The following is a 19,589-nucleotide window of genomic DNA, read 5'->3' on the forward strand; positions in this document are numbered from 1 at the left end:
ACTACAAAAAACACATTTAAAAACACAACCAAATACATAAATAAAATGGATTATGACGTATCTGTAACCAAAATTGCCCTTATTGATTGTTTTGCTTAGACATTGGGATATTGAAAATGGAATCTAAAAAAAAAAAAAAAAAAAAAAGTGTGTAGAAACTCTGGATTTTTCAGCTAAAAATAATCACTCTTCTCAAACGTAAGAGGCTGAACTGCTTCCAGTTTCCAACAACGTCAAGTTGGCGATAAACTGATCCTGAGTGGATGTGACGCGAAGACGGAAACCTTTCCCCGTGTTTGACCCTTTAACCTCTGTGGTACCGCATGACGACGGCCCTGTCTTTACCGGCAGACTCTTCTTTGTCGCACGCTTTACAGCGAACTTCCCCGAGCCGCGCCCAACGGGTTCGCTGAAAGACACTTGTGCTGTCAGGTTACAGCTTTTCCACCGCTATTTCCCCGCATAAGAACGTGATTAACTGCCATCTCTTGTCATTAGTGGCGAGGCCTTTTGGCAAAGCTGACCGCTACAAGTGTGTAATTGTCATATTATACCCGTTGCTTGTTTGAATTGCATATTGGAATCCAGTTCTTGGCCTGAAGTGGCTTCTGGCAGGCCTTTATGTATGCAGCAGCGTTGACCGAGCCGCTTCTTCTCGTTCCTGCGGTGAAAAGTGACAGCTCTTGCTGCCGTCTCATGTTCAATTTGCCAGCCTGCTAACGCTCCTGTGGAGAAAAGGAATATAATTTTTTTTTTCTTTCCCTCTGTAAATGGTCTATAGCTCAAGGGCCCCAACATCTTAGAGTTGACATCCAGTTGTGGAGATACTTTATTGAATAACATTAAAGCCACAGGAATGAATCATGTGCTCCTCCGTATGAGGCGGTAACTGCCAAAAAAAAAAAAAAAAAAAGCAGCAGCTGTTTGGGGCGGAGGGGTTCAAAACAAATAAAGCAAAAAGGAACGCTTTACCGACCTGCAGAGAACCTGTCTGTTTTGTGGGTTATAGCGTCGATGTGGCACAGATTACGGCAAAAAGTCTCCTGGCTCGAACTGGCAGGAGCCGGCCATTGATCTTCGCTCGGCTCGGCGGCGCTGCGATGCCTCCGCAGACAGATGGGGAAAGAGCAGAGGAAGGAGGGGGCGCGCTCAGAAACCCATATGCAAGGCAGCCTCTTGATGGTACTTCTGAGACGGGCCCCAGTTTTGCTTAGATTGCTTAAGGATGGACTTATTGGAGCAGTTAGCTTCACTTTGGAGCCGAGAGAAGAAAGGGAATGAAGGCGAGGGCGTTTTTTTTTTTTTTTAAAGGGGGTCATAGAGGGAGGAGGAAAAGTGGGTGAGCCAGAGCCATAAAAACTAAAAGATAAGAAGTCTTAAAGAGATATCTCGCTGTGCAGAAATCAGCCAGAGCTATTGGGTTCTAACAGGGATCTTGTTAGACCTGTGGATGAAAACAGAAGCTTGCAAATAATGTTATCATACATCCTTTAATTCTTTCCTGTTTCAACCAGAGTGAAAGAATAAAAACCATGAGCAGTTTTTGATTTCTTCTTTTTAAAGTTGTCGTCTTCGGACCAGAGCCTTTGAAAAACATTTGGATTTTTTTAGTCGCTTACACTGAATTTGCCTGTGGTGATAAAATAAAAAGAACCTTGGTGTTATCTATGACCAGGACATGTCATTTAAATCCCACACTAAACAGGTTTCTCATTCATTTCCACATTATTGCCAAAATAAGAATGAAGAGTGAAGCAGAAAAACTAGTCTACGCATTTGTTACTTTGAGGCTACAGCATTCAAATTCTTTACCTCCAGGAAGTCCAAAATATTCAAATAGAAGCCTGATTGGATAGCTCTACTTCACCGACTCAATGTTAAATTCAGAGTAGAATTCAAATTTCTTCTTCTTACACATAAAGACCTCGATCGATCTCCATATATCAGAGATCCGATTGTGTTCCCAATAGAGTGCTTTGCCCTCAGACTGCAGGTTTCTAAATGTTCTGTAGTTTTGTAACAAAATTGTAACAAATGTTGCGATTTTGTCTGAGAACAAAATTGCAACATTCGTTACATTTTCAGCCGGGGCAGCTCACTTTCTCCCTCCACTGTGTCAAACAAACCAAACCCTCTGAAAACCAGGAGCCTCTGAAGGACACGACACGAAAACATGAGTTTAACTTCCTTCTTCCCAAAATGTGAACAGAAATAGAGTGGATGTCGGATTTTAGCGGTTGTAGGATTTAACTTTAGTTTGTGGTAAAAGACCATGAGCCATTTCTCCCGCTGGGACTATTACTTGATTGTTTTTGTTTTACTGGTTTGGAGCGAATCAACAGGGTTACACAAAAAAAATATCATTTTGTCAGATGTTGATCCTACGTAATACAAAAAGATTGAGTTTTCCCTTTCACGCTGGAGGTTTGGACTCTGAAATAAGTTGTGTGCCTCTGATAAGGCACAGACCCACCAGTGGTTGGGAACGTTTGGAGCGTCAGAACTTATTTGGCAAATGTGTTTCTACCTCCCCGTTAGCGCATCAACTCTTTTTTATTTTTTTTGTGACAAACCAAAAACCACCTGAAAACATCTTTGCAAAACTGAGAAAGTTCTCTTGAATTTTGCCGTTTCAATCAACCACAAGCAGCGGCGTCCATTATTACCTACGTAAACAGTGCGCTGCTCGGTGACATCTACTGTTCTGCATGTGCAGGTTCACACAGAAGTTTGATTGCAGTTGTTCAGCAGTATGAATGAAAAAAAAACAAAAGATAAGTGAGCAAAAAATCTGAATTGAGCATGGAGTGAACATGTGTGAGCGTAGCCTTATTAGCTTCTCCATTCAGAAGTATTACATGAATTACAGGGATGATGGATTGTCTCGGGGGGGTAACTCCGGATGAGAGGAGGGATTACGATGAGTTTGAAATGACTCAGACATTTTGTTCAGTATCGCTGCCTCACTTTTCATTCATAACCTCTTTCACACCTTTTTTTTTCACTGGAGCAGATCTGTTTGTGTGTGAGGTTTTGAGAAGCGAAGGGAAGCCCACTAGCAGCGAAGCTCTTTATTTATTTTTTATTTTTTTTGCCTTTGGTGGGTTGAATCGGAATATTTCCACACTTACCAATGCGTGCGCACACGCAGAGGAAACCAGCTGGCTTATGGCAACAGAAGTGGCAGTGGTCTAGCAGCGCGGGTCAGCTGGAGGCAAGCGATGCTATTGTGTGGGATGGGAAGATGAAGCAATGCAGATCGTGAGGAGGAGGAGGTGGGTGGAGAGGCAAATCTCTTACAGCTGCACTGTTTTGCTGCGCTTAACCCCTGCAGGCCGGGTTCAAAGGGGGCTGGGGGGAGAGGGGGGCAGTGTGTGGTTTGCAGATCCCAACATCTGTATGTGCCGCGCGTCGGAGGAGGAAAATGGTTACTAATGCAATCAAGGTCTCATTTACATCCTGCGGCGCATCCATGCTGGGCGCAAAAACACGATGCTCCATCACATGCAGCCACGCTCTGCTTCGGTGTTTAAAACGCTCCGAGCACAATGGAACAAATTATTGCCCTTTGCTCACTCTCACTTACTGTTTTCCTTTGTTTCGCTCGAGGTAAACGCTAACTTTCCGAAAAATGTATATAATGAGGCAAAAAAGCATTGTTGGAAAAAAATTGTGTGGGAGTGACACGTCCTGAGCTCTTCCTGAAATGACCAGATATGAGTTTCAGTGTTGAAGAAAAAGTTTTGTACCCTTAGATATACCTTGTGTTTTTGACTTTTTTTTGTCAGTTAAATGTTTCAAAGCTGAAACTGCAGCTGCGTTTCCATTACAAATGTGCGCAAAACTCTCAGTATTCCAACAATGCCGATAAAAAACATAATTTCACAACTGAAGTGTTTCCAGTAAATAAACACAATTAAAATCATTTGTATAAGTTTGTTCATGTGATGTCATCAAAAAAACATGGCGTGCTGTCATCCTCCAATGTCGTCTTGCTGTCGTCATGTTGTTTGCAGCCTGCGCTGGTGGCAGTTTTGGAAAATTTTGGATTTTTGAAACTCCACATTTCCAAAAGTTGAACATTTGCTGAGACTAATATCAAAATGTATTAAATTTCTTGGCAGAAATGTACTCTTTTTTTTTTCTATCTACAATGGCCCTAATATGCCGCAGTATTCCTCTTGTGTAACTTTTCTGGCTGAACAAAAGTGAATAGCTGAATTACTAATATTGTGAAGTCTGCTGTTGTTGCTTTAAATCACACAAATGTATTTGAGTCGCTGGTTAACAAGCTGCCCTGGTGTTTAATGTGGTGCTCTGACGGATTGGTTGTTCTGTCAGCAGTTGGTGACTGGTCTCTTCCTGTAAGGCCGTCTCCTTCATCCTTTGAGCTCTGTTTTGTATAAATCCCTCTTGCCTGAGTTGCATTATTGCATGCGTGAGTGGGTGTATGACTGTGATGCACGTGTGCTGTGGTCACCACTGAGATGCCATCTTACCTTATTAATCTGCCCACTCACCACTCTGGTGCAGCTCAGCTGCTTTCTGATCTGTGTTATATTTTAATAGTGTTGGTGGATGGAGGACTGTGAGTACATTCCTTGGCAAGCAATATGGGCAAACAGACCTTAAAGTCAGAGTGTATACATTCTTTATTGATACATTATTCTGTTGGGTCTTTATATATCTGAGCTGGTTTGTTCTAATTATAGTAAGCAAGCGTGCGCAAAAATTAGCTAAGTAAAAAAATTCAGGAAGGAATATAAAAAAATCCCAGTTCCAGGTATCTTTCTAGGTCTTCATGGTGATCTTCTATTTGGATCTCTAGCGCTTCTAAAAACAACACAAACACTTAAAAAAAAACAAGGTGTTTTGTTGGCAGTAAGTGTCTGAAAAATGAAAATTTTCAAAAATGTTCGCAACGTCACAAATCAGCAGGCGCTGCCACTCACCTAGCAACCCCGACGAAGCCCAGGCAGTTACTTAGCAACCAAAGCGGAGCTTTGGCACAATTGGTCAGCTGAGTTTACGGCTGTATGCGCTGTACAATGGTGACTGGGAAGGAGAAGTGTTTTGTTGTTGACTTACTGATCATGGTGGTTGTGCAGGAGGCCTTACTTCTGCTCATCAAAGATGTATGGTAATGCAGTTGCTCTCTCCCGCCTCCATCATTTCAATCCAACTGCATGGCTTTGTTTGCCAATTATAGTTTGCTTGCAAAGAAAGAACAATGTAAAAGCAGCAGAAAGATTTCTGTCCAGGCCAAACAAGAAGACAAGCGTGAATCTGTAGAGGTGTATGCAGACAGATAGTACACAATATTATTTGATACTATATATTACTCTACACTGATTATATCATTTACACAAGACAGCTATGGAATACTGAAGATGTCGACTAGAAATATTTTTTTTTCTTACTGTTGTGGTGTCCTCTCTACCATGGCGCCCCTATGAGTGGCATTGCTTTCCCACTAAGTGGACCAGAGGAATTTCCTCATGTGACTACACCCATAAAAACATATTGTTGCAAGATTCTACAGAGGAACTTTATCTTTAGATTTATCCTGCTTTCTTTTTTTCATTACAACTGTACAATTGTTGGAAAAAAAAACACATACTTTTGACAATTTTCTCTAAAGATTCTTAAAACAGCGTTCATATACACCACACTGAGGTTTTTGCGTCTGACTCCAAGATGTGTGTAGATGTGGTGGCATGATGTTTACACCAAATGTGGAATTGTCCCTTTAGGTGCATTGATTTAAGAAAAAGAATGTCAATGGACAGGTCTGTTTAAAACAAAACAAACAAACAAAAAAAAACTTTGGAGAAAAGTAGGAAGCGGTTACATAATCCACGAGGCTCAACAGGAAAAAGCTCTGAACTAACAGCAGGTATTGCTGCCAAATTATGCAACACCTGAAAAATCATCAAATGGATTTTATCTGGATATTCGATGCAGTTTAACATCAAATCTACTTCAAGCTGTTAGAATCCTCACATTTATACGTTGAAGAGGAACCAGCGGATGGAGAGGCGATGAGACGATGAGATAAATAGAACAGAAAAATACCCTACAGGTGAATCCTATCTTACTCCAGGTTGCTTACCTCAGGTCAGTCGTCACAATGTGCAGAATTGAATGCAGGTTTGAAAAGTTCTCAACTGAGTTTAAAAATGGAAAATAAATCCTTTCTGCCCTGCTGGTTGAATTTTAAACAATAAACGAGTTCACTCGTAGCGTCGGGATCCAGCATCCGCTCAACGGCCGTGCTGCATGTCCACGGCGGTCACTGCTATTGTTAGGGCAGGCCCTGTCCAGGCCCTGTCCAGGACGCGGCTAACATCCTTGAAGTGTTTACAGTTGTGAGGGGTGATGAGAGATAAATGAGTCGGGGTGGGTGTTGAGGGGGTTGTGAGAAGATGAGCATTCATGAATAGCAGCAGCAGCCATGTTCCTTCAGCTCCGCTTCACGGCGTTTGGTCAGCCGGCGAGAGCTCCAGGAAACAGATGTGGGCCCGATAAGAGCAAGAGGATGTGATACTGTGGTGTGCCATTTCTTTTTTTTTTTTTCTGTGCAAGTGTGTGATTTCCTATTGTTAATCCATTTGTGTGTTCTCACACTCCCAGCTGCTTCCCTGTGCCCCCCTCCACCCCCCCCAAACTCGACCTCTGGGACATTCTGGCCTGGGTCACTCTCTCCGAGGAGAGGAGGCCACGGCGATGGACGTCTCCGCCCCGTTCAGAGCCGCCGAACAAGGCAGGAGTAAATCACGGTTGTTTATTCCATCGTCTCTGGCGATCTGCCAGCGGGGCCTTGCTCGCCGCTGACCTGCACCGTGCCTCGGCGTACCAGGCAGCGCGCCCTCCCAACGGATTCTGAGCGGAGGAAACAGGAGGGATGTGAGTAAGCCTGCCGCAATCTGGCACTTTGGTGTTAGCAGAGATGGAAAAGCAAAGTAAATCACAGCTGTTTATCTGCCTCTCCCATACACTCTGTTTGTATGAACCTTTGTGTGTGTGTGCGCGTGTATTAGCTCCGACAAACACACGCTTGTTCGACTCGTGATTGTTTGCAAGTGCAAACGTGAAGAAGGAATGAGTCACTGCTGGAGCTATTATGAGAGCTGCAAACAGTCAGAATTGTACGGTACACACCGACCTGTGGCAGGGCATGTCTGAACTCTCCTTTTGTTAATAAACCGCAGTAATTAGCAGAAACAAAGTCTCGTTTATTGCGGCAGAACCTGATGACTCCTACGAGACGCACATGTGGAAGTTCTGGCAGAGAAATTGCACTTCTTGCAGCGCCTCGCGAAAAGCAGTCAACGTACTTCTTCATGTAGGATATGAAGAAGTACGGGTGTTTTACGACACATAAAAGATGTCGCCTGACAGATTATTTGGATTTTTTGCAACAAGGAATATGATGCATTGTTATAACATCTCTTACAAACAAAAATTTAAATTGATGTAAAGTGATTTATGTTCAGTGACTCCCCTTGTGTCAACACGCTCTGAGGCCTTGTCCACACGTATCCGGATATTTGGGAAACCAAGTAGATTTTTACGCAATTTGGCTTTTCATCCACATATAAAGTTAGTCTTAAATCTCTAAAAACTATCAATAATAAAAACTCCAACCAAAGTGGAGATTTGAGAGTTCTTCTTATTGTACATTGGAAACCTGAGATTTAGCCGTCCCGCCTTACAGTTTGTGACAAATAATGCGACAATGAAAAATAACTGCAATCGGACAGGTGCTGATTTTTACATTGGTTCAGACGCTCTTTGCTTGTTTGTTTTTATGAGACCAACTTCTCCAATACACTGAGTTGCAAAGCATTAAAGGTCATTTGAGGTCAGCTGTTTTACACCAACACAGAGGCACAACGCCGGTTCAACGTCCACAAACTTGCTGTGATATGATTCCCAGTTGACACTGCCTCGTGTTTTATGAACTTACATTCTGACACAGTATTTAAAAGTGGTATATACTTTATATCCACCCATGCAAGTAAACCTCCTGGTGCCATGTTTAATTCCTAACAGGTTGTTTTGAAGGATCGTGATTGGCTGGTACAGGTTTTAGCATTGCCCTACTCTGCCCCCTATGGGTTGGCATGTTAAAATCAACGTTCAGTGGCGTAATTCATCTGGTTCGTGTGGATGAAGGCTTTTTTTTTAAAACCGGTCCTGTGTGTACAATATTATTTTTTAAACAATGTGGTGGAGATATTCACTTTTATAAAGACCTGGCTACGTGTTTACAAGGCCTACGAAGTGAAATGTTGAATTTACTTCTGTCAAATAGTTCCACTAAACCTACTTCATAAAATGTAAGCATTACGCATTTACTTTAACGTAATCATTGAAGTAAATAAAAACTGACTTCACTAAATCCAACATTGTAGACTTAAGTTTGCATAGCTTAATGCTGTGAAGTTAAATGTACCAGATACTAATAAAGTTTACTTAGGTCAGTTTAGTTCAATTCAAATAAATTTCAAGTGTTCTTGAATTTTATTGATTGATTTTTAATATTTTCATGTCCCAGTTAAATAATTGCCTTTAGCGGAACCAGTTGACATAACTGGGTTACATAATTGCAAGGTTTACATTTTTATTTTTTTCATTAGTTTAAATAAACACATGTAACTAATTTAACTCACTGAACTTTATTTAAAAAGTCTGATTTATGAACAGTAAACGCAAATATGCCATGTTGGGGCAAAATAAGCATAAATAAATAAATAAATAAATAAATAAATAAATAAATAAATGGGCACATTTTGAAAAGGTAAACAAATTACACAAATATTCTGGATGAAGAGCATCTGCGAACATCACTTCTTAAATATTAGCAGTCTGTCTACCTCAGCTTAATTTAGCACTACTTTAAGTTCAGACAAAATCACAATAAAATACACTGAGGCTTGTCCTTAAAACGTAGCAAACCGTGGCATAGATCAAGGGGTGTGAATATTTTTTGCAAGCCTTTAAAGATGCACAGCGTAAGCAGTGTAGGACATCGTTTTTTCTCCCATGCTGTGTGATTTCCACCTTTATCAGCCTCATAAAAAGGTGACCTTTCTATGAAATAAGCACAGACGATCCCTCACATGAAGTTAATTCCATGTAGCATGATCCAGGTGTTAGCTTTGAATACCAATTCTGCTGTCTGCTTCTCTTTTTTTTATTTATTTATTTATTTATTTTATTTTTTTACAGGGCTGCAACTTTACCCTTAGAGCAGGAAAACTTTACCCTTGGTGATGCCGACTTGGTGAGAGATATTCCTGTGTAAAATTCATGAATTCATAACTTTTGAGGGTATATTTCACTACTGATCTATTGGGCCGTGATAAGAATTCAAAGGTGAACGGAGCTGGAGGACATCTTCAAAGCGGTCGAGGACATCACAGGAAAGCCAATGAGGCGCGTTGCCCTCCTCCGACACCCTCGGAATACATTCCATGTGCCTCCCCTGCAACGCGATACGCTGTCAGAGGGAAGAAAGAAAAAAAAAAAAACTATGCCATTGGAGCCTGCTGCCATTAACTTGATTTACATGGGGTTTCAGTCGAAGGCTGACAAAAAATAAATAAATTGGCAGTGTCAGCAAATTTCAGTTAAATCTGTAAAAAGACCCAAAACGACAGGTGAAGAAGAAGGACGTTGATGGCGGCGCTCACGGGGGAGGACGACGTTAATCAAGTGGAAAGTGAATGCAGCGGTAGCAAACACAGCATCCTGAAAAACGTGTTTCTTGTTCTTTGAATGTTTTTGGGGTTTATGTGATCAGATCAAGGGCTGCACAGTGGCGCAGTTCGTAGAGCTGTTGCCTTGCAGCAAGAAGGTTCTGCGTTCGATTCCCGGCCCGGGGTCTTTCTGCATGGAGTTTGCATGTTCTTCCTGTGCGTGCGTGGGTTTTCTCCGGGTACTCCGGTTTCCTCCCACAGTCCAAAAACATGACTGTCAGGTTAATTGGCCTCTCCAAATTGTCCCTAGGTGTGAGTGTGTGTGTGCATGGTTGTGTATCCTGTGTGTCTCTGTGTTGCCCTGCGACAGACTGGCGACCTGTCCAGGGTGTACCCCGCCTCTCGCCCGAAACGTTGGCTGGAGATGGGCACCAGCACCCCTCCCGACCCCACTGAGGGAAAAAGGGTGCAAGAAAATGGATGGATGGATGGATGGATGGGTGATCAGATCAGCACAGCTGGTTGTATTTATCAATTGATTTAGCTCGGAATTTGTTCATCTTAAAATCTGAAAAGTGCAGCATTCATTAGTATTCATCACAAACAGCTAATACTTATTAAAACCACCTTATGCTGCAGTTGCAGCCGGTCATAATTTGAGGTTAATCTCTGAGCTTTATTACATCTGGAGATTTTTCAGAGTTCCTATTGATTAATTGGATCTACTTCTGAACTTTAACTAGGCCATTAAGTGACTAAAATACAGTTCTACCTTATCCATTGTAGCTCAGATGGGATCTTAAAAAAGCTGATTTAATTTCTTACATGTAATCGAATGAAGTTTGTCAGACTTACTTTATTTACGTTTGTTTAACATAAATATATTTGCTTGGATAAACTTAAGTTGATTGTTACAAATTAACTCATTTTTTAAAAGCTCGTTTCTTTTCTCAGTGAACCAGTCTTAAGATTTTTATAGCCGCTAACAGATTTTCTTCCAAGGTTCCATCCATCCTAATAGTTTTTCTGCCAACAGATTATTCCACCTGAGCTGTGGAAGAATAACTATCTGATAAGTTGATACCAATCTCTGAGTTTGCTTTTCTCTGCATTGGCATTTTGCATAAGAATTTCATCTTTCATCTTCTGTTCACCAGTGTCCTCCAACGAACCTCTGAGATTAAGGATGTTTTCACTTATGATTCAATTGGGGTCTAAAATCGCAACATTTGTCATATTTTCAACTTGTGCGGTTCACGTTCACATTCCATTGTGCCAAATGAACCAAACTGTTTGAAAAACATGTTTACCTCCTCACCTGTGGGGGCGCTGCAACAAGAACTAATGAAGGAGACGACACAAAAACCTCTGAAGACGCTGAGTGCAACTTCCTTCTTCACAAAATGTAAGCAAAAAATTGAGCAGCATCAGATTTTAGCCGTTATATGATTTCTTGTTTGTCGCTGGTAAAAGCCCATAAGTCTTTTCTCCCGATATCGCTACACTCCCACGTTTGTTTTGGTTATACTTACCCAGAATGCCCTGCACTATACTTCACTTCCTACTTTTGCAGCCGTCTTCAGTCCACTTGCATCCGCATACGCAGAGTTCACTTTAACCAAACCTATTTGTAAGTTTTTAGGCGAACCAGAGTTCAGTTTCTTTGGTCCACATCAGATTTCAGATCATTCCCCAAACAAACCAGACTTTTCAGGCAAACAAACTAGAATTTGATTAAACTAAACAGGGCTGGTGTGCATGCAGCCTTACTTACATACAAGTGCACTTCTGTTAAATGTCCATCAGAGGCCTAAGACCAAAACGTGTGCCAGACTTACTAGATCTTTTTTTGTTTTGTTTTGTCATCTACCACTTTAAAAGAAATTAAAACTTCACCAAACGGGGAAAAAAAGTTGGAAGGAGCCCGACTGTTTGGGCACGATTTGTCAGACATGACATCTGCCGCTTCCCCTTTTCAGAGCCCCACTATCAAAGCTAACAGCCTGTAGCATGCATCAGCGGAGGCGGATAACCCCTGCTAGATACAAGGGAACAAGGAGACAATCAAAGGCAGTTGGCTCTACTGGAGGTGACAGTGGTCAGCTTCTGGAGGTGATAAAGGCCTTTGAACCTGGAAGCCGCTTCGGGCCCTCCCTTTGTGTCTCCCCTGCCTCCCTTCCCCTCTGCGTCTGGCCGTAGCGGGGTCAACTTTGATTCCGTCCTCTGGGGATGCCGGGCAGCTCTCTTCATCTCAGCTGGAGATAGAGAGCTTAAGAGAGACGCAGAGCAGGAGAAGGGATGTGTAGTCCACATCTATCAGATAGCGGTCCGTCACCAATGACTGCTGAGCTGCAGGACAGGGATCAACATGCTTGACCTCAAACACTTGACCGGGAATGCAGGAAGAACAAACAGATAAGAGCATCTGTCTGGTTGCTGACGACAGCAACCTGGCAAGCAGAGCGCTGTGGTTTTTCTCTTTTCCTTTCTTTTCCCTAACGTTAAAGCGTGCAGAATACATTTGTTTCCCAATTTGCCCAAGTACAGCTTAAACCGTCCCTTTGCAAGTCTGATAACGGCCGACTTAATTCATATTTCACGGCGTCGTTCAAGGCCCGTAATTTTCACCCCATTGAATTTTATGGCTCAGACCGTCAGACTCACTCCACACCGCAGCTGAGTAAATATGTTTCGCAAACGGAAAAGTCTCTCCTGCGAGGAGAAACCTCCCTGAGAGACGTGCAAGAGTAAGGCTAAGGAGGAGACTCTTCTGTGGTTCACGTCACGTCTGCCTGGAAAGTATGCCGTCTACCTCGGCGGTCGATCGACATTGAATTCAGGTCTGACGGTTTCCGACTCTTCCCTCGTTTTGATTACATCAATCGTCTCTGATTGGAACAAAGTTCCACATTTTAAAATGTGACGGTGCTGGATCCATTTGCAGGTTTTCCCACAAAGTGAAATGGATCACAGGGCTTTGATTTTACTGTGGGAGAGGTGAAGGGTCGCTGGGGGGCCAGGTGGGGGGCGACCAGGTGAGCCATGCCTGCAGGGCAGCCATCAGTCAAGAGGCAGCAGGATGAGTTCCAGAGCTCATCACGTCAATCCACCAGACTCACAAATCCACTCTGTTCACCCTGCTGTATGTGTCCAGGCAGGGAAAACACAAATACAGTGGCTGGAAAAGGAACTCCATAATGAATGCCTGTACAGTTAACATAAAAGCAGAGTGTAGAAAGAAATAAAGAAATGACAAAGGGCTCCAGATTTACATCATTAGCAAATGTGAGCACTTTGCTAAAACAGGGATGTTGGATAAAAGGGTTAGTGACTTTTTGGACCTTTTGCAATGACATTACTAAAGAAAATGAAAAGGAACCAAGTTATGTTTTTAAATATAGATATAATATACCTGTTTTAGCCATTTTGAAATACTTTCATGGTTTAATTGCATTGAATTTCCACAGTAGAATGCCACTAAAAGTGTCAGTTATATTTTTTCTTATCTTTAATTTTGAGTCTTTCTAAACTAGCATTGACCACAGATGTTATATGTTCTAATAACTATGTTACATTTTTTAATTGGCAAACTAATTTTTTTTGTTTGTTTTGGGGCTGTGACATTCATTAATATATAAATAACACTTTGTTTTTAAATTATGACATGCATTTTATTTTATTCAAGTTACATCGTATTTACTTATGTAAGATTTTTATTTTTATGGTGAAAATGTGACTTTGAAACCACAAAATGTAATTCAAAAACACACAAAAATAAAACCCTCATAACAACACATGTAGGGTCGGGGATCCCTCAGTGTGAAAAGTGGAGAATTTGCTAGAAAAATTAAAGTGCAAGTTAAATTTAATCTTAGAAATTTTCTTGACAAAAACAGGCATTTTTTTATTTCGAAAGTCAATTTTTTTTTTTACTTTTTCAAGATATTTTCTTGAAAATTCAAAAATTCTTGGCAAAAGAAATTTTTTTCTAGCAGATTTTCCACTTTTAAAGCTCACAAATTTCCACATTGTTTCTAGAAAAGATTCTCAGAATTTCTGAATTTTTTGATGGAAAATGACTCTTTGTTTTCCACCTTCAATGGACTTACATTGAAGGAGTACCAGCAGGAAGGTAAACAAGAAAAAATTCTTAAACATGTGTGCAAATCTTCATCCTAACAGCCTCAAAAAGAAAGTGATCAAATGGTTGCAATGACCCAAAGTCCAGACCTTCAAATATGAAATGTGTGTGAGCTGAATGCCTGCAGACCTCAATGAAGCCATGTTGAAAATACTCTATGCCAAAAATGACTAAATCAACAATGAGAGACTGATGAAGTCTAACAGAAAACTACTCTGGAGTTATTTTTCCCAGACGTGGTTGTGAAACCATTCAGTCTTGGGGTCGCTCTTCGTTTTTCCCCATGACTTTACATTCCCCGCATGTAACGGAGCAAGACACGGTGCAGTTTTTGCTTTTGCAAACTTATCTCTTGCAAGCAAGTCTTCCAACAAACCGAGTTCCGTCTGGTTTCATCTTTAACTCTGACTCCATTTTTTTTTCTCTTTTTTTTCTGAAGCGTCAGCCTCGCTGCTCATTTTAAACTCCACTGAGAGGCATAACCCCGGGACTTTATGTATCTGCAAAAATGTGCTGAATGCTTCATTCTGTCCTGCAGCTAAGGGATCCTAAAACACCCAACCTACAAAACCAAATAAAAGAAACAAAAAAACAAGCAAGAAGCTGTAAAATTGATTAATCCGGTCAATGACACTCAATATGTTATTTCTTGCACTTGTGACCGCTTGGGGCTAATGACTTGCCCTTTATTGGTAATTACGCGCAGTCCTCATCCTTGAACGTTACACCTGTGTACAATGATATCTTTATATTTATCGCCTTTCTCTCAATCAATCTAACAGAAAAGGAGAGGGAGAGGGAGGACGCGCTTGATGAGGCAAAGAAGAGCGAATATCAATTATTCAGAGCTCAAATCACAAAAATAAAGATGGCAAACCAAATTGTTTTGAAAAATTCCAGAGGAAAGAGAAATGTTGGCATGCGTCCCGAAACGCTGTTTGAAAATGCTCTTTGAAGGTAATGAGTCTTGCTCGTGGCACGCAGAGGCAGAAAAGTAGCGCCACGGCAAAGAGGCGGCGCGTTCTCGACCGGGGTTTCTTTTTTCTCTCTCCTTTTTTTTTTATGCTTACATATCACTTTTGCGAAGGCACGTGTAGTACATTTCTAATGAAGTTCGGGATCACGCTCTTCCCCCTAACTAAGACCATACGCCTTTCAAAGCGAGGGATGTAGGCGAAGGAAGGAAGGTGGAGGAGGAAAAAAAAAAAGACGAAGAAAAAAATAGAGCAAACTTTGCACTCTGGTTTCGTGACTTCCATAACAATATGTCCGCTCACTGAATTTCACATCTTTAACACTGGAATTAAAGCTTGATATTAGTCTCTGTCCTATTAAAAAAAAGTGCGCTTCGACACTGCACTGCAATTTTAGACGCTATTATACAGGCTGTTTTATGGCTAATGAGATATGAGAGGATCTTCTTTCTTGGTAGTTAATAATACATATGAGGTGAGAAAATGCGGCTTTTATTGTATCCCCCAAACCCTTCACGATATGATGAAGAATGTGAAAGTTCAGTGGTTATTAGGCAGATTTTTTGGGGGGTAGTAAAAATGATAAAGGGATGATAAAAAATGTATGCAAGAAAGGAGGCTCAGACTTCACCAATCATTTATTTATTGTATATAAATGTGTGGTACTGGTCAATATTAATCGCCTCTTGGACAGACCTGGAAGATGCAGTAAATCATAAAACTGAGGTTGAGGATGATGTACCAAGGTTTTCTTCTAAAAACGCTTTTTCCCTCAAACTGTAAAATGGGGGGGGGGTGTGGGGGGACGACTAAACCTTAGTGACCAGTTTGGACATGGATATGTCTCATGCATTTGAATAAAATTTCAATAATGTACAGTTGAAGATAGATATTTGCATTATGTCCTTACAACTTTTTTTTTTTAAGTATAACGTCTTTTCAGGCAACTGGTGCCATTTTATAGCACAATAAGGTATATATAGGTATATTGATATATAATAAGGTATATATCAAAAATGACATAAAAAAAATTTGTAGTTTAATGCCTTGAAATTGGGCCTCTGTCTCTTTAAAAAAAAAAACCTGCTCTTTCTCAAACTCCGCCTTCACAACATCTCTCCTCTGTTAACACTACCGTTTTTACCAGAGTTTCAATGAGAAGTAGCTAATATAATGAGCTCAACTGATGTGCAGGTCCACCAGGTATTTGCTAATTGCTGCTGGCTAGTCTGAAGGAGCTGATGAAGGGAGTTTTAGAGAAGTGCTGCTCCTAGAGTTGGAAGCTTGGGAACTTGGTCGCTGCAGATCCAAGGAGGAGTCTTGTCTTTAAAGGCGAAGCTAGGTCCACCCAGTCGTTTCGCACAGCTGAATGGTTGCCATGGGAGACTACAGGATTTCTCAAACATGCATGAAAGAATCAAAGCAACAGTCCAGTTGACGAGGGAGTAACATTATAACATGATATAAAGCTAAAAAAAACTATTTTAAAGTGTAGCTGCTGTAAACCCCTCCAGCTACCTAAGCACTGCAGTCCATTCCTGGAGGCATGGACTCTGTTGAAGTTTGACATTTTTTGCTAAAGTTTGCCCGTGACGTGTGTAATGCGCCAGTTTGATGCTATGAAGCTTATCAGAAACTGCCTGTGTTGCAAAGAACCATCCTACACTGCGAAAAGAGAAGAGGCGAGCTGAACGAAGTGGCTGTTGATGTTAATTCGGAATTCAGAAGTGTGGCCAACACAGTCGTCTTCACTCGCTTCTTCCGCTGCCGGTGTTAACTCCACAGGCAATTTTCTGCTATGATGCAGAAAATTGTTGTCATCGTTTACAACTTCTTCTTCTGTTCGCTGATTGGTCCGGCAGAAAATCGACTGGAGACATTCCAGTGTATGCTGGAAGATTTTTTTTTTTGAGCAGAATTTCTCAGGAAGGCAATAGCCAAGGTAGCTCCAAGCCACAAAATAAACAAAAGTTACATGTACAAACTCTAGCAGATGTAGGGTACATACATGATGTTTTGATACAAAATACTATTTTTTTTCCTCCGCAATTTTGTTGGTAGTAAAGGGGGTAAATTATAAAACAATCCAATAACTATACTATATATTTTTTTCCATTAAAGGGAAAATCTCAAGGTACACACAGTGCGTACTGCCGGCGCTACAAAACATCCATAAAACATGGTGCTGCCAACCCCATACTTAACAGTTGGGAGGATGTTCCCAGGCTTATAAGCATCCATTATGACCAAACCTCTAAATTTTAATTTCATTAAACCACAGGATATGGCTTTCAATATGTATTTGCCTCTAATTGCATTGGCAGACTGTAATCTTGTTGCTTTTATGTTGCTGTTGGAGTAATGGCTTCTTCCTCTCTGAGTGGGCTTGTCGACACAGGACTCATTACATAACAATATCCAGCCAGTTTCAAGCAATGTCTTTACACAGACCTTTGCTGCTGTTTTCACATTTATATGCACATTTAACACAAAAACACATTCCCCCCTCACCTCCATGAACAGTATGGTGGCTGGACGTTTCCATGGTGCTCATGCTTGAATGTAAATGCGTGAACCGATGAACCAGCTGGCACCTTCTGACTTCTGGAATGATTCCTCAAAATAAACCAGACAACATCGTCCAGCTCTCTCTCATTAGTCGGGAGCTTAGCAAAAAGAAGTCATTGGGGACATTTTAGCTGACCTATAAAAGTAAAATGTTGAGTCTATGTATTGTCAAATTGTAAAAAAAAAAAAAAAAAATCATCTTTTGATAAAGTAGGTTTCAACTGTACATGACGGACATCCATTCTTGAACTCAGTCCAAGGGAATGTCCGGATAGTTTAAAGTGATGTTATGTGGTGATGTTGTCAGTTCCTTTTACCCAAAGCAGAAAAATGTCATGGCGGATACCTTCAGAGGTGAGGTGATTTTATGCAGGTTTTGAATTATTATAAAAAAAAATACTTGAAGAAATTGAAGAAAACACTCATTAGAGCAAAACAAAAGTTACTGATTTGTGGCTGCAAATGCAGGCAGGGAAGAATATTAATCCTCACACTAAAGAGCAATTTTGTTTAAAAGAAAAAAGCAGAAGAGAAGCCAGTCTCTTTATAGATGTATTTTAAAATGGACTGACTTTTCTTTAGATACCAAATTAGCCAACATTCAAAAATCAAATCAAAAATATATTTGAAAAGACAGACGTTCTTCTGCCAGAGAAGTTCTGCTGTCTGTAAGTGAGAAGACAAATTTATGAGAGGTGCTGTGGTGGCGCAGGGGCAAAGCACGACCCACGTATTGAGGACTCAGTCCTCGTGGCGGTGGTCGCAGGTTCGATTCCCGGCCTGGTGACATTTGCCGCATGTCTTCCCCCTCTCTCATTGCTCTCTTTCCTGTCAAACTACTTTCAAGTAAAGCCAACAAAACCTTTAAAAAAAAAAAGAAGACAAATTTCCAAAGAGACCTTGACTGCTTATGGAGTTTACAAAGTAACACAGTATGATCTGGCCTGAATAAGAAATCCCATTTAGTCTCCTGAAACGGTTTCAAAGGTTTTATTACAGAGGAGAACAGCGACTTCTTTTTGACGTTCACTCGCTCCTTCCTTTTCTACAACGGATCACGGTCATGGGAGCACTCACTGTCCAAGAGGTGGCGTACACACTGTCTAGGTCGCAATATGTTCAAAAACAATCAGAGAGCGACATGAGACAGGTCACCATGCACACACACACACGCTCACACACACCCTCACGCACCTCAGGCTAATAGAAGAAACTGAAAAGCAACTTATCGTCACGTTCTTACCATATTTATTAACCTCAGCTTGGTTTTACAGAGATATTTCAGATGGCGTTCTCATATAACCACTCACAAACCATAAATATACAAAGTCTCTTTATCTTCTGTTTTTGCTATGTTGCCTTTGCTGGTTGTAACGTGATTACGAAATGTAAGTGGGACCTTTATGGCAACATGAAGTAGGTGGAAAGATGAGAAATGGTGTTTTTGGCATTATAAAGAAGGGCTACAAAACATTTATAAGGCTTTTAAGCACCTGTGAACCACCGCAATTCACAAATGAAGGACACTTGTTGCAGTCGTAAACTGCCTTACCAAAATGACTCCAATAGTTCATAAACAACTCATTCAAGAAGTTACAAAAGAAACCAAGAACAAGATTTAATGATCTCCTCACTTATTTCAGCTAAGGTCAGTGTTCATGACTCAACTCTCAGGAAGACTGGGCAAAAGAAAGGAAAACCATTGCTGACCAAAACAAACAAAAATGTATGTCTTACATTTAACAAGAAATACCTTGAGCAGCGCCATGACTTCTGGGTAACTCTTCTGAGGATGGCAGAGACAGACGTTGAACTTTTGGAAGTGTTGCATTCTATTATCTCTCACATAAATCTAATACCATTTCAGAGGTCCGGGGCTGCCTTGCTTCTTCAGGACATGGACAACATGGAATGGGAACCATAAGAGACCTGAAAGGGAATGTCTGCCACTCCATAAACTTGAGTTATGCAGAGGTACGTGACACACACCTGTTAGGGGGGTGAATGCCTTCTCTTTAAACTTTCATACATCGATATGACAGTTTTAGGGTGACAGTAAGATGCGAAGAAGAAATACTTTATGCTTTGGTTGTTCAGTTAGAAATGCAAAAGAGGAGATGGGAAGTTCATGGAAAGCCAGCCAGTCTATAACTACCATGTCATGTTGTAAGTTCCAGTATAAAAGTTATTACCAAGAGCTGC

At 41.0% G+C, this 19,589-nt stretch overlaps 2 long non-coding RNA genes across 2 annotated transcripts; one reads left to right on the top strand and one right to left on the bottom strand.

Moving 5' to 3' along the window:
* Window positions 1-86: 86 nt before the first annotated feature.
* On the bottom strand, window positions 87-2,906 carry LOC145549392 (uncharacterized). The gene is made up of 2 exons (XR_014085353.1): window positions 977-2,906; window positions 87-725 (listed from the first exon to the last, which is right to left on the bottom strand). It is a non-coding gene; the product is annotated as an uncharacterized LOC145549392 (long non-coding RNA).
* A 975-nt stretch (window positions 2,907-3,881) lies between these two features.
* On the top strand, window positions 3,882-9,806 carry LOC108165678 (uncharacterized). Its single transcript, XR_001776007.2, has 3 exons — window positions 3,882-6,906; window positions 9,235-9,289; window positions 9,373-9,806. It is a non-coding gene; the product is annotated as an uncharacterized LOC108165678 (long non-coding RNA).
* The last annotated feature ends 9,783 nt before the right edge of the window (window positions 9,807-19,589 follow it).

Source organism: Poecilia reticulata, chromosome 20 (assembly GCF_904066995.2).
Source record: "Poecilia reticulata chromosome 20, P_reticulata-male-v2, whole genome shotgun sequence".
Lineage (NCBI taxonomy): Eukaryota > Metazoa > Chordata > Actinopteri > Cyprinodontiformes > Poeciliidae > Poecilia > Poecilia reticulata.